Below are 14658 nucleotides of genomic sequence, written 5' to 3' on the forward strand. Positions count from 1 at the left end.
CTTCCTCTCCACGTGCTCCATAAAATTCTACTTTCCCTGCGTTAACAGCTCCATCTTGTGGTTGTCCGGAATCTTTCCATCTAATACACGTTGCATTTTCACAGTTATGGGCATAAGTGGGATCCTCCCTTTTAATTTGCCCTATAATATGGATGAAATTAAGGAGGAAAGAAGAACGAGCATGCATCCATTCAGTTTTAAAGTCCACAGACTGGAGGGAAATACTGGATGAGTTTATGTCGAGCGAAGGGGGAGGGGACGGTGCTTAGAGCTGAGAGAAAGTGCAATAAGGTCCCCCCAAAGCAACATCAGCTCCCTCACTATCTTGCTAAATCATTTGACCTTGCACCTACCTGCTTCAGGAGCCCTAAGAGGCTCTCTTATCCATCCCCGTATCCTACCATTTAACACCGAGCTCTGCAATGCTAGGCGCCTGCACTGGGGAGGTTTCAAGTGGCAGCAACCAGCTGGAAGGTAACGGCTCATGTAACCAAACAGCCAGAGGAACAGAAGAAGTGGTTAACTAGGGAGGACTGAAACAGGGATTTGAACGCCAGCAGGCCTCTTTCTCCACCTTGTGTCTTGGAGTATCTCTGCTTGTTGTCCCATTTTCTACTCTGTTTCTTAACTGGCTCTTTGCGGCTTCCAGGCTCACACCTTCCCAGCTCTCTGGAGGGAAGCAGCTCTCTTTTCCTATCCAGGTTTTGGAAAAATCAAGAGATGAAGTCCGATTGGCCTGTTTTGGGCCACATGACCACACTTTGGCCAATTGCAATAGCCCGAGGGAGTGAGTCACATTGATTGGCTAAACTTGGGTAAGTTGGCCACCACCCAGCCAATCACTGTGGGAAAGCATCCTGTGAAATGACAGAACACCGATCTGGAGGGAGGGAGAGAAGGAGTAGTTTCTCTAAAGAAGGAGGGAAATAGTTCAATAGACATACTTGAAACAGATTCCCACCTTTCTTGTCCTGTCTATCACGTCACCCAATAATATTTACTTGATGAATGGCAAATTTTCTAGCCGATTAGAAGATCCCAGGGTAGGCATAGGTGGTACTTGGGCAGGGTTAGAGGTGGGTGGGCTATTTTCTGGAGCTGGAGACACCACAGGTTTCCTTCCCTTATTAAAATCGTGTGGCCTTTCCCCATCCCTGGCTGTGGTCATGTATATTCTTCTTCCTTTGTCAGAGCTCAAACCAAGAATCCTGTTTTTTGTTTGACTGTTTTTTACTTTACTCAGTGAATGCCTTCTTTATCCTTTGGGTATTTTCTCCTAACTTCTGGCTTTGCAGTTGCCTTCACTTTCCTGAGCACCCCGTGGTCCTTGTCACATAGGGAGAACAATTAAAAATAGCAAACATGAGGAAGATTCAAAGGTTTCCCCTTTTAAGGTATTTGAAACATGTGCACAGTCAAAAGGAACTTTTGTCTCCACCACAATGCTGTAACTTTAAATACTGAAGCAAGTTATGTTGCAGAAATCATTTAAATTCACTTTTGCTTTTCCTGTAACATTTTGTCTGAGCATTTCTTTTCTTTGGATCTTTATAATATTTTATTGTATTTTTTCCATAACTGTAACTATTACCTTGTTCTTGGAATTCTGGTTATTTGCAATTTTTATTTTTATAAATAACATTGTGATGAATTCCCTTGTGATCTTTAACCATATGTTAATTTTCCTTAAAAGATTCCTAAAAATGGGATTATTAAAGTATATGAATATTTTATTAAAAATGTATTTCATTTATTATAGCATTTTTGAAAAATGCTAAAAACACATACAAGAAAATAAATATTATTCATAATCAGCTCACTACTCGAGATAGCAACTATTATAATTTTATTGGATATATAATTTTTCATGCATAGACTTTAAACAAGAGTAATTACAAAGATACTTTATTAATGTTTATTCACTTAACAATAATTCACATTTTTCTATATTATTAATAATTTTTTTTAATTTTTTTTTTTACATTTATTTATTTTTGAGACAGAGAGAGACAGAACATGAACAGGGGAGGGGCAGAGAGAGGGGGGGGACACAGAATGGGAAGCAGGCTCCAGGCTCTGAGCCATCAGCCCAGAGCCTGACGCGGGGCTCGAACTCACGGACCATGAGATTGTGACCTGAGCTGAAGTCGGACACTTAACCTACTGAGCCACCCAGGCGCCCCTATATTATTAACAATTTTTAATAGCTCATTGTTATTCTATTATATGAATGGATACTATAATTAATCAAAATGCCCCATTGTTGAACATTTACACCATTTCCAGTTTATGCTACTTTAATTGGTTCTTGTATATAAGTCTCGGTGAATATATCTGATCCAGGCATGAAGTGTCTGTGTTTAGAGATATGTTCTAACTTTCAAATATTTAGACATATGGTACATGGATCTCCAGTCGCAGTCTTGCCCAGGCCCCACAGATGTTAGGGGTGGGTCCAGCTGAGAAGGGTCAGATATTTCGTTCAGATGTGGAAAGGCCTGGAGTGGAGAGGATTAGTAAGGGGAGATGGTAGGACACCATTTTTGACTCCCTCTCCCTCTCCCTCTCCCTCTCCCTGTCTCTCACTCTCATTTTGAAAGAATAAAAACAGAAGCATAACCTTGTGTTGGATGCCAGCAGGCTTGAGATAGATGTGATTGATGAGGTAGAGATGAGATTATGGGTGCGGAGTCCCTGGATGGCAAGAAGCACTCAATATTAGTTCATTTTCCTGAGAAGGAGAGGGTGCCCACCTGTGAACCTTCTAGCATATCTGGACAAAAACACCTTTACACAGCAGTAAACCTAAAGGAGGAACAGCAAACCAGCATATGAATGTGAAGGAAGGTTTTGTTCCGCTTGCTTGTATGAAAGATAAGCCCATGGGGTTTGTTGTATATTGTTTACGTAGGAAAGTCACAGACAGAGGCTTCTGGAGAGACTGTCTTCTGTAGCCACGGCCTGTGTCTAACGGTTGCAAGAGCTGCCTCTCCCTCCGACGCCCGACAAAGAGCCGACAGCCTGCAGGGTCCCTGATGGGGAGGAACCGAGTTGTTTAGGAATGAACTGCCCACCTACTGTTAAGTAATGTTCTGTCTCTAATACAGTCTTTCCACTTAGGAAAACGTGCTATGCACTTGGCTGCAGCCTTTACCGCGCATCTGCTTGACAAGCCTGGAACTGAGGCTCTGAGGCCCAACTCTGAACCGGCAAGGGGTCTCTGAAGAGTTGCCGTCATCAGGAGCCAGGCTACCGGAGGGATGGGTGAGGGTAGCAGCCAGTCTTCCAGGACGGTCTGGCAGAGTCAATTAGGAAAGTTAAGCAGGGGAGCCCATCAAGCGACGATTGCCTGTCCTAGAACAACCCCATCCGCACGACTCCCTGGAACTCAGCAAGCAGCGACAGGCTCTGGAGAGCGGGCCTTGCTGCAACATGAAGCCGGAAGATAGGGAAGTTTTGTGATGGGCTTCCCAGCATCCACGCTAAAGCCACGGTTTCCTTAACAGTGTTCCAGTTGCACCCCATATTTTAGTAAAAGTATAGTTAATCTGGACTCCCCCCTCCTTAATGTCGGAAATGAAATGTGTTTCTGATAATCAATGTTCCCTTTGCTGCACAGCTATATTTCATCAGGATCGTGGTTAGCAAATTGCTGCTGCACAGCATAAAACTAAGCAATGAAACATAAGACATGTGCCTTGTATAATTGGCTCCGGGTGGATGCAGGTAGTCTCTAATACCAAAAACACAGAAGCAGCACCCCGAAAGAATCGTACCAAATTCCACCACATCTCCCATTCCAAAACACCCAAACCATTGACTTTCCTGGGGAAATTTGGTTGCTGACTGTCAGGCCACAGATTCTTTGGAAAATAATGCTTATATTCCAAAAGGATCCTTAGGTTCTATGGGGATACCGTGTTTCAGAATGCCCGGCCAAGTTGATTTATAAGAGGCAGAAAACTTGGGCTAGCAGCCCTATGGATAAAAGTACCTGCATTCCTATTCTCTAAGGAATCTTCTGAGCATCGTTTAATTCATCTTGCTTATGGCCATTTAAAAGAAATGAACAAGCATCTTTTAAGATGGCAGATCCCTTTTTTTTTTGTTAATGTGAGTTGAGAAAAGATTTTTCATCAGTCCTTCCCATGAAGACCTTCTTTGAGAGTTTTGGTATTTATTGAGTATCTTGTAGGGATCAAGGTCTCTCTTAAAGATTTCACCTTATGCAGAAGTTGATGGGCAATTTATGTTAGCAAAAAAAATTCTTGTGAAGCAGGTGGTGTGGTGAGTTTTACATCATTGGTGTGTTTCTGCCATTTTGTTTTTAAAAACTAAGTATGATAAATGCTGTAGGTCTACGTCTGGATGACCCAAGCCCACCCCCTCTTCCTGTGGAACTTGAACTTGAGATTAGTTCGGGCAACTTTGATGATTGCTAGCCCTCCTCTCTAACCCTGGAGGGAACCCAAGGATTTCTCAGTAATTAAGTGTTGAGAGGAACCCTTTCCCTCCTCACCTCACAAGCTGAATCAGGTAGGTGATGGCTCAGGCTTAAGTCCAATCCCCTTCAAATTTTCCTTCTGCACAAAGAGGAGAGCCACAGAAGAATGAGTGACTAGACTTTGTAACTGCTCATTACAGGGCCATTCATTACACTTTTTAGTATGCAGTATGTTAATAAGCCAAGATATTATGGCAGAGGGTCCATAACTAATCTACTGTAATAAATAAGAGTAATGGCAATGGTACCAGTATATTCTATGGATATAATGTGCTGCTGGCAAAGTGTGACATTTTAAATAAACTTTATTCTTGAGGTATTTAAAAAAACATAAAGGCGGTAATGAAATATAGAGCACAACATTAGTTGACACAGCAATTCCTGCCTCCCCAGACCCTGCTAAATAACCAGAGTTTAAATCTTCATCTTGAAATACACAGCTCGTCTATGATTTTAAGTGAGTTGTAAAACTTTTATGGAGTGTGCCCTAACTTTATTTAAAAAATATTCTCCACTTTTATAGTAAAGGTGACCCAGAAGTACCTCGCAAATAATAGAACAACATATTTAAGCTATTAAATTCACCTCTCTCGACAATACATAAGCCTTTGTGGGACTCACGTCTCTCCTGGAAGGAAGTGAGAGCGGGAAGAACCTTGAATTAACAGTTTACCCAAAACACAGCTTTTAACTCCAGAAGTGACAGAGTTTTGCTTCAAATGGGAAAGCTTAAAACTCCTGCCACCAAGTTGAAACGGGGACTCAAAAGCTAACACCACTTATTACAGAAACATAGAGAAAGTCAAATATTTGTATGCCTGAGTGTTGAAACTGCGAAAAGTTCATGCCCCCAACACCTGGTTTAGGGTTGTTGTTTCTGGACCTTTAAAAGCTGATTTAGGCCTGTGGGATGAGTTCATTCCCATATATGGAGAACTAATTTTAAGTCCAAAAACTAATTAAGATTCTCAAGCGCTTTTTATTTACTGGCAGTTTCATCACTGAGTTGCAATCCCCTGATTACATCAAGCTCCCGTACATTTCTCTGTCAAGAACAAACCGTTCATTTTCTACCTTTGTGTTTTTTTTTCCTTTTTAACCTTACACTCTTTGAAAATAGTTGTTGTCTATTAAATATATGTATTATGTATGTATGTATTTATATACATACACACAGAATGGTCTTCAGATGAACACAATATGTGCAGCCCCATATGGATATCGCAATGGTGTACAAAAAATGAGAAAGCAGTGATTCATTTATTTCTTCTCTTTTTCATTGAAGTCACGCACAATAACTAGAGTGCGTCGTAACCAATAGAAAACATCTAGTAAACAACTTCTTTTCTGTGGTGCCATATTAAGCATTATTCAAAAGACACTGGTTTTCGTCACTGAAAGTTCTGCTTTCTGCAAACTCCATAAAATATCTACCTGCAACAATACTTGCAAGAATGCAATTATTTGCAGAATTCAGAGGTCTTGTTAAATAAGACCCTTTGGATTGCATGAATACTGTCTATGTCAGTTTTTAGAGAGGGCAGGGAACGTGGCACTGTCTTTTTTTTTTTTTTTTTCTCAATAGGAAATCACTGTGTGAGCCTCAGCTGCCTTTTTATCAGTACTCAGTTGTACTTCTCCTTTCTTCCGTCTCTACTTGTAGCCTCAGTTTCTTTCTGACGGGAGAAGCCGAGGAGAGACTGAGCGGACCGTGCTGAGAAGAGCAGGCTGCCAGGCTGGAAGGCTTGGGCGTGGCTGTGGCCCATGTGTCTGTGGGGCAGTGTGCTGCTTAGTCTGGCTGGCTGGAGAGCGGGTGGGCAGTGTGGACAGATGTCCTTTATTTCAGGGAACGTTAGGTGAACATAAGTCTGTACTGGGGGAGGTTTCAGTGGGAGGGAAAAAGGAAATCCTTTCCCTTTTGTCAATAGACTCTTCCATTCCCATCATACTTGCCAGCGATGTCAGGGTGACGAGAAGGTCGAGGCCAGCAGGGTGAGATACAGGGATGGAGGCATGAGGGGAAGAGAGAAAGAAGCTAGAGAGAAGCCAGGAGCCTAAGCGAGTGGGGGCGGGGTCTGAGAGTGAGGGCGGGCTCAGGAGGTGGGGAGGGTGAAGGCCCTCCCCTGGGTGATGGGGAAGGGGAATGCACAGAGGCCTCCTTCAGAGGCTACAGCTCTCCTCAGGCATTGCCCCACTGTTCCCGGTATGCTCTGATGTCTTCTGTTACAACCTGAAAACAATCAAACCATCATTTTGCTTTGAAAAATTATTTTAATTTGTCTTGTTTTGAGAGAGTGTATGCGCGCTCGAGCAGGAGAAAGGGCAGAGGGAGAGAAAGCGAGAATCCTAAGCAGACTCCACACTCAGCAGAGCTGTGATCTGAGCCCAAATCACAAGTTGGATGCTCAACCCACTGAGCCACCCAGGCGCCCCTGCTTTAAAAAAGTATTGAACAGGCTCTTCAACAAGGACCTGTGTGGATTCTTTTTCAATAATTTTTATATCCTCAAAAGTGGAAAGAAATCAAATCCTCTAGGGGTGCCTGGGTGGCTTAGTAGGTTGGGCCACCAACTCTTGATTTGGGCTCCATGATCTCATAGTTAGTGGGTTCCATCCCCTCTTCAGGCTGCTGCGCTGACAGGGTGGGGCCTGCTTGGGATTTCTGTCTCCCTCTCTCTCTGCACCTTCCTGGCTTGCTCTCTCTCTCTTTCAAAAAATAAATAAACAAATATTTAAAAAATCCTTTAAAACACACACACAAGTTCTATCTTCAAAGAAAATGCAGGGGCGCCTGGGTGGCTCAGTCGGTTAAGCGTCTGACTTCAGCTCAGGTCATGATCTTGTGCTCCATGAGTTTGAGCCCCGCGTCTGGCTCTGGGCTGATGGCTCAGAGCTGGAGCCTGCTTCTGATTCTGTGTCTCCCTCTCTCTGCCCCTCCCCCGTTCATGCTCTGTCTCTCTCTGTCTCAAAAATAAATAAAGGTTAAAAAAAAGAAAAGAAAATGCATACTTCATTTTACAACTATCCCTGTAGATTTTCATTTATGTGTACACCAGTATAATTATTTTGAAAATCATTTCAAAGGGCTAGCATTAAGGAGATTTTTGGTGTGATGGATCTATGTATAGAAGGTGGTGGTTACACAAATCTATACATACGTTAAAATTCATAGAACTGTATGCCAAAAGAAAAAAGCCAATTTTACTGTGCTATAATTTTAAAAGGAAAATAAAATACAACATTTTACTGACACAAGAAAAGCCCAGCTCCCTTGTAAGATCCCAGGTCTCTGTCTGTCTGTCTGCCTGTCTTTCTGTAATTGGCAATAAAGGCTAAGGTGGCTATTGGGAAGAGACTAGATTTACTTGAAATGCCCAGTCGTGCTCTGCTAAAACATTAATGCATTCAACTAAAAAAACACTTATTAAACACTTGCTGTGCAGTTCCCCAAAAGTCACTTTCTCTGAGAAGAGGGTGTTTTGTTTCCCCCCACGGGTGTTCACATAGACTAAAAGTCAAAAAGTCTGTGCCCTTCTTCTGACTTTGCATCTCACATCTCTTGAACTTCACTGGTCCTCCTCTGCAAAGTGGGTTTGATTCCTTTCCTTTCCTCAGAAAGGTTGAGGTGAGGAGGAGAGTCCAGGGAGAGAGCTGTGTAAACGGCACTGTGTAACACAAGTATGGGCATTATTTGGACCAGCTCCACGCACTCTCACGTCCAAAGACCAGACATTCGGGTCGAGGTAGCACCTCTGCTCCTTTGCTGAAAAGGAGAAACAGAAAAGGAGTTGGTTTGCCCTGTTCCCCAGGATACTCTTAGTATTGACACTCCCAAGCATGTGCTAAACATTACCACCCCCCACCCCCCACCCCCCAGCCATGCCTTGATATTCCAGGAAGAAGGGAGGATGCAGCAGGGAATAATGTCCAGAGAGCTAGAGAAGCCCACTGGGCAGCCATGAAAAAGTCTCCAGGCACAGGGCTGAAGTTCACACGGCGTGCATCTGAATCGCCTGTTTACAACTAATATCCATTCCAATTGGTCAGTGGCTGTGCTCCAATGTTCACTGATGGTGAACATAACCCCTGTGGAGAGAGACCACTGAGGCAGCATAAACAAGTGGGGCAGCTTAATATTAGAATTTCGAGTCTCTCTTGTCTTGGCTCGATTTTTCCCCCAACTTTTGAAAGAGATATGAACACAGGGAAGTATTTCATGACACTGGGAAAAGCATCAGTGCAGTGGAAAATGGAAATGGATGCATGGCCTCGGAGCAAGTAAAGACTGATGAGAACTATGGCCAATTATGGGTAAAAGGAGCAGCTGCTGGTTGGCCATAGACTAGGGGTTCTTAACCTTTATCAGGCCATTGGCCCCTTTGGCAGTCTGGCGAAACTTCCAGATCCCTTCTCAGGATGCTGTTTTTAAATGAAATAAAATACATAAGATTACAAAGGAAACTATTATTTCACAACACAGGGATTCCATAGGTCAAGGTTTAAAACAATTGTACCTGTGTAGCAATGTGGGTGGTATAATGCCTAATATTTTTATTTTCTAACAGAAGCCAGGTTCCAAATTTTTAAATGAAGCTTTCTGATTCTTAAGTTCAATGTAACATTTTTCAAACACTAAGCCATTTTACCTCAGCACATATCTGGGTTTGGGGTGCCTGGTGATCACCATTTCGAAACCTCCATGTTAGACGTTGTAGGAGATTCTTTGTACTAAAGTGGTGGTGACAATCCCACATGATGTCAACAGACAAGAATGGAGACAGTATCATAAAGCCAAACCAGGGAAAGCCTAACATTTGGCCATTTGTCCGATGGAAGAGGACAAAATATGGCATAAAGGATCCTATGTGCTTGGGTTCTAGTTCATGACAGGGTCAGTGATTATTTTCTTTCCTTTGTGATCTTAATTTTAGCATCCCATCTTCCACTGTGATTTCCCACTGAGATATTTGGATAGATTTTGTTTTAAGTCTGGCTTTAGAATTTAAGGTTTTTAATTTGCTTTCATCACTTCTTTTCACTAACCCTTAGAAAATGGATTTTTTTTTTACCCTTATGGGAAAGAGGGGAGACCTAGTGTCATGCTGACAGCCTAGAAAGGTAACACAGGGGTAGACACCAAAGCAAAAACAGAGGGGAAGACCCTTATTTCAGAGAAAATTTCTTACAATAATAATATATAAGAAGGATTTTACCTGTTCTGAACTTAATTAAAATTAGGTAAGATCAGGTAATTATACTTTCATATAATTAGAAAATATATTGATCTCTCAAAAGAGTTATTGACTCCTTATGCATTTGCTTATAAATGGCCTATTCCAATAAATGGAAGTCATACCATAAGGTAAGTTGTTTTTTCAAATGGAGTCAATGAAGTATACAGGGATGGCATTTCCTAAATCAGTGGCTTCTATATTTTTTGACCACAATATGTAGAAACATATTTTACATCATTATATGTGTGTGTGTGATTACATATATATGTATACACACATACACTTCTAAAAGTTTTTTTTTAACATTTATTCATTTTTTGAGAGACAGAGAGAGAGCACAAGCAGGGGAGGGGCAGAAAGAGGGGGAGACGCAGAATCCGAAGCAGGCTTCAGGCTCCGAGCTGTCAGCACAGAGCCCGACGTGGGGCTTGAACTCATGAAACGTGAGATCATGACCTGAGCCGAAGTCAGACCCTTAACCGATTGAGCCACCCAGGCGCCCCTACACACATATACTTATAAAAACAAAAGTTCCATCAAATGTACTTGCTCTTACCAAAAGAAATGTTTTCTAATTCGATTCTGTTCTATTTCCTTTTAAAATGTTGGTCTGAACCCACTAAATTGATTTCACAATCCTCCAATGGTCTGTGACTTGTGCTTTGACAAGCAATGTTGTGATAAGTCCCCATGTTTCTTCAACCCTAGGCACAGACCTCCATTCCTGGGTTCTCCCCATAATACTTCAGGGCCCATCGAGTCTGGACCCAGGCCTTCCTTCATCCATGCTTGTGTGGAGAATAGGTGTGAAGCTTCTGTATAATAATCAGCTTCCATCTCCTTAACTCTTTAATGTATTCGTTTACTCTTCATTCTTGGCTTCGTTTATTCAATAAAATGCTTATTGAATATTCACTGTGTGGTAGACATAGGTCTTACATCTAGGGCCACAGGCATGCAGATTGATTATCACACCACGTGTTAAGAACTGAGCCAGGTTACCCAGGTAGTGATGGAATCACAGAGAAGTGGCACCTGGTGGTGGAGAGTTTGAATAAGATAATAAGAAGGATGGGCCGGATAATCTCTGACTAGACAATCCCTTGCAGCCATTTCAGTGCCCTCTAAAATAAGTTCTCAGGTAGGAAGTGGATCCATTCACCAGAGGCCTGGGGTGAAGGGTGGGCACAGGAAGGGAGTCTGTGATGACAGGGTGAGCTGAAGTCTTTGGGTTCTAGTGGGGGGAGGGGAGAGGAAATGAGGAGATCATAGGGTTGTGGGGAAATTTGGAGATCTCTTGGCCCAGTGCTGAAGGTTTTTTTCCCACAGAGAGTTGACAATGCAGAAGTGTGTTATTTATTATTGTTATTTGTCATTTTCATGTTGACAAAGGATCTCATCTTTCACCGTGACACTCCTTAAGAATGGATTCTTGCCAACAGCAAAGACTAGTCCTCTTCCCCTGAAAGTTCAACATTACAAGATCTGGTTAGCGGTGGAAGAAATTCCATAATGGTCATCCAACCACTTCCATTTTATAGATGAGGACAACTGAAGCCAGTGACCTGGCCAAGTCCACACAGCTAATCAGTGGGAGAGTCAGGCCCGGAAGCTGGTGTCCTGTCTCCTGCCCCAGCCTGGGTTCCACATCCATGACTACCTGGTGAGGAGCTTCTGGAGGGCTGGACACAGGGAGCATGGTAGCCTCTCCTTTTTCCTTTTCGCTGCTTCCCATACAAGCTGAGGGAGGCGCCCTAAATAAGGGGGTCACTCTTTTGGTAGATGATGGCTTCTTGTTTAGAGGGTCCAGCTGAAGTCACAGGTCACTGCAGTCTTTAATGGCGTCTTTGTTCAAACAGCAAACATTCAGGTAGGCAGGAGCTTTGGAACAGCATTAGTGTCTTGAGTTCTCCTCTGTTCCAAATTCCCTCCCTCCCAGGGCCTAAGGGAGACTCCTCAGGGTCAAACTGTTTAATTCGTTAGATCCCTGTCTAATTTCTTTTTTGCACAGACTAAAAGGCAGCACTGTTAGCAATCTAATGTGTATAAAACTCAACTAAGAGGGCCTCCTGGGTGGCTCAGCCAGTTGAGCGTCTGACTTGGTGGGCTCAGGTCATCATCTCACGGTTCTGAGTTTGAGCCCCACATCAGACCTGCTGCTGTCAGCCTGTCAGTGCAGAGCCTGCTTTGGATCCTCTGTCCCCCTCTCTCTCTGCCCCCCTCCCCCGCTTATGTTCTCTCTCTCTCAAAAAATAAACCAAACATAAAAAAAAAATCACCTAAGAAACTTGTTAAAAATGCAAATGCCTGAACCTATCCCTGTACATTCCAATTCTTAGGTCTTAGCGTAAGTGTGCCCAGACCTGCTTTTTAAATATAATCTTCAGGATGGTGGTACATGTATCCCCTTAGGGCACATTTTGAAAAAAAAATACAGGGATAAGAGCATATAGGGTTTGAAGAAAACAAAGAGCTGGGGTCCCCTGAAGTTGTTTCCTTTCCTTATGAAACCAAGTTAAAGGACCAAAAAGGCATCCTTCAACTAGACCACTGAGGCCGCTTTGAATAGACTCCTTTCTCCAAATTGCAGGAAATCTCCACAAGTGGACCCGCAAAGAATCAGGATTAGGGTGTGAACTGCATGGGAAAAGATCACATTAGAAGGCCTCTATTTTAATTAGCGGCAGGGCCCCAAACCCTGTGACAAACCAGCACAAGTCCAAGTGGCAGATTCCACAGTGGCCACAAGGTGGCGATCTTCTGCATCTATTTGAAACGCTCTGTGAGTTTTCAGGTTTAGCTTATTTCCAATGTTAAATACATCATTAGTTTTAGAAGTACGCATTAATTTTAAAAGGATGCAAGGAGAAATGGTTTAATGGGCAAGCCTTCAAACTAGCATTTCAATCAAATACTGACATACTCTAGATGGAAGAACTTAGTGAGATTTCCACATCAAACCCCAGAAAAAAAAGATAAAAATCTGTTTGAGTAAAGGCTGTAGTCTTTGCAAGATGAAAAATGTCACTCAAAGAAAGTATCTTAAAAGCTTTCTGAGAAGTTGAGTTTTTCTTGAGAACTAGCAGGTACAATCTGGTCATTAAAAAATAAAAAATAGAAAAAAAAGCATCATCTGGTAAAATTTCCTTTTTATTGGTCTGTAGTCAGGATCAGAAAATGAAAGAGAGAGAGAGAAACAACTCTGGATCAACATAACACTGGTGCAGTTCTGAACCAAAAGTGAAGGCGGAGCTGCAGCTTGGGTGGTGTGGACCTGAGTTTTTCCCAGCAACTCCGCTAGGCCTCCTGGGAGGTGCAGCAGCAGGCGAGGAAGCCAGTGGCCTGAGAGAGAGAGGAGGCTGTGAGCGCTCACCACAGCACAACTTCAAGCCAAGCAGCACAGCCTCAGACTTGGAAGGCCAAGCCATTGGCAAGGTCACTGTGGTCCTGGGACTTCAGGAGACAGAGAGGCTAGTGGTTGGCATTAAAGTGAGGCCAAGACAACATTCCACAGGAATAGGCTACAAAAGACAGCCAAGGCCTCAGGCCAGTGGAGAGTGCAGGGGACAAGGTTGCCGATCACCTTGTGGGCTTTGGGCCATATGTATCTACGTCTTACCCCTTGGCCACAGCCCCACGTTGAGGATGTCCCTGACACATTTGAGTGTAGAAACAATGTGTCTAGAAAGGCCAGTAGGAGAAGGGGGCCGAGGCATAAAAATCAATTCTCACCTTTCAAGGGCACTTGGCAAAGTTGGCTTCATATTCTACCCTCTTAATTCAGCTTCCTCTCAAAGAAGAAACCCTGGAAGGCATGGGAATATCGTTGAAGGAAGCACGAACGGCCACCAGGACATAAAAGGTGGTGAGGAAATAGAACGGGCCTCAATAGCTGGGCCTTCCTCCCTCCCACCTTCCCAGTTTCTCCCATCGTGTTCTTGGTCAGGACAGGAAAATGGTTGGAAGGGGAAAACTCTTTTCAAGAAGAAAGGCTGAAGGGGCCATTGTCTTAGAAATTCAGAGACTGCAGGAGAGATGTCAGAGATATTTCTTTTCTCTTTATTCTTCACAGTGTGGGGCTGGGGCAAAGGCTTTGAGGTCCTGGTTGTTTTAAGGGACAGCCATCCTTTGGTTATTCTCTGTTCAGACCCCCCTCACTGCAGGGAAAATCATATTAGAGCTTTGGCAGACAGGATGGATGTTCTCTATGGAGCCAGTGTGTCTGCAGGACAGTGTCCCATTAGAACCTTCCCTGTGCTGCTAAGCAGCTGAGCGAGACGCTTATATAGCTGAGGAGAGGGGATGCCTGAGAGACATTCCCCTCGACAAGACCCCTTTTTCACTGCATTATCCATGGATTTGGGGAGATGGGCTGCCCAAAGCTGGACACACAGAAAGAGCTCATATCTCGCCAACTGTCATGAGACCTTGGGCCATGAGTAATGTAAAATATCATAGGTGATTTAAGGATAAGCAGTTTTATTTAGTGACCCTCTAAATGCAAACCATATCCCACATCCAGTGTGATAAATGCCTTAACTCTGGGGTACATGTGTCTCAGACCTGGGCCGATTTCCTTACACTCAGGCAATCAACCATTAGAGGCAGGAATGGAGAAACACAGAAGAAGATAGCGTTCACCAGCAAGTTTTTGAGTTTTTGTTTGGCGGGGTTTTTCCTTGCATGGCAGATTTTACGTTGGAAGATGAAGTTCCTGATCTCCCAGGAGGCGAGCTGGTGCTCAACGTGATTTTCTGACGAGTGGGAGTGGATTTGCACAGATACGTCCTCTTCAGTCTCTGCACAAGCGTCGGCATTGTGCAGGCAGCCCAACCCACAAAAAGCGAGGGAAGTTCTCTTGCACGTCTGCTGGGGGTCTCAGGGACCCAGAGCTCGGGTGCAGGGGGCACCTGCTCCACC

General features: G+C 43.5%; 1 long non-coding RNA gene across 2 annotated transcripts in view; it reads right to left on the reverse strand.

Moving 5' to 3' along the window:
- Positions 1 to 12870: 12870 nt before the first annotated feature.
- LOC109502702 overlaps positions 12871 to 14658 on the reverse strand; it is a 42980-nt gene continuing 41192 nt past the window's right edge. For both annotated transcript variants that reach the window (XR_006583238.1, XR_006583237.1), the window contains exons 5-6: positions 13471 to 13543; positions 12871 to 13080 (exon numbers count right to left, since the gene is read on the reverse strand). This is a non-coding gene — a long non-coding RNA (uncharacterized LOC109502702). The remainder of the gene's footprint in view (positions 13081 to 13470; positions 13544 to 14658) is intronic.

This window comes from Felis catus, chromosome C1, assembly GCF_018350175.1.
Source record: "Felis catus isolate Fca126 chromosome C1, F.catus_Fca126_mat1.0, whole genome shotgun sequence".
Taxonomy (NCBI): domain Eukaryota; kingdom Metazoa; phylum Chordata; class Mammalia; order Carnivora; family Felidae; genus Felis; species Felis catus.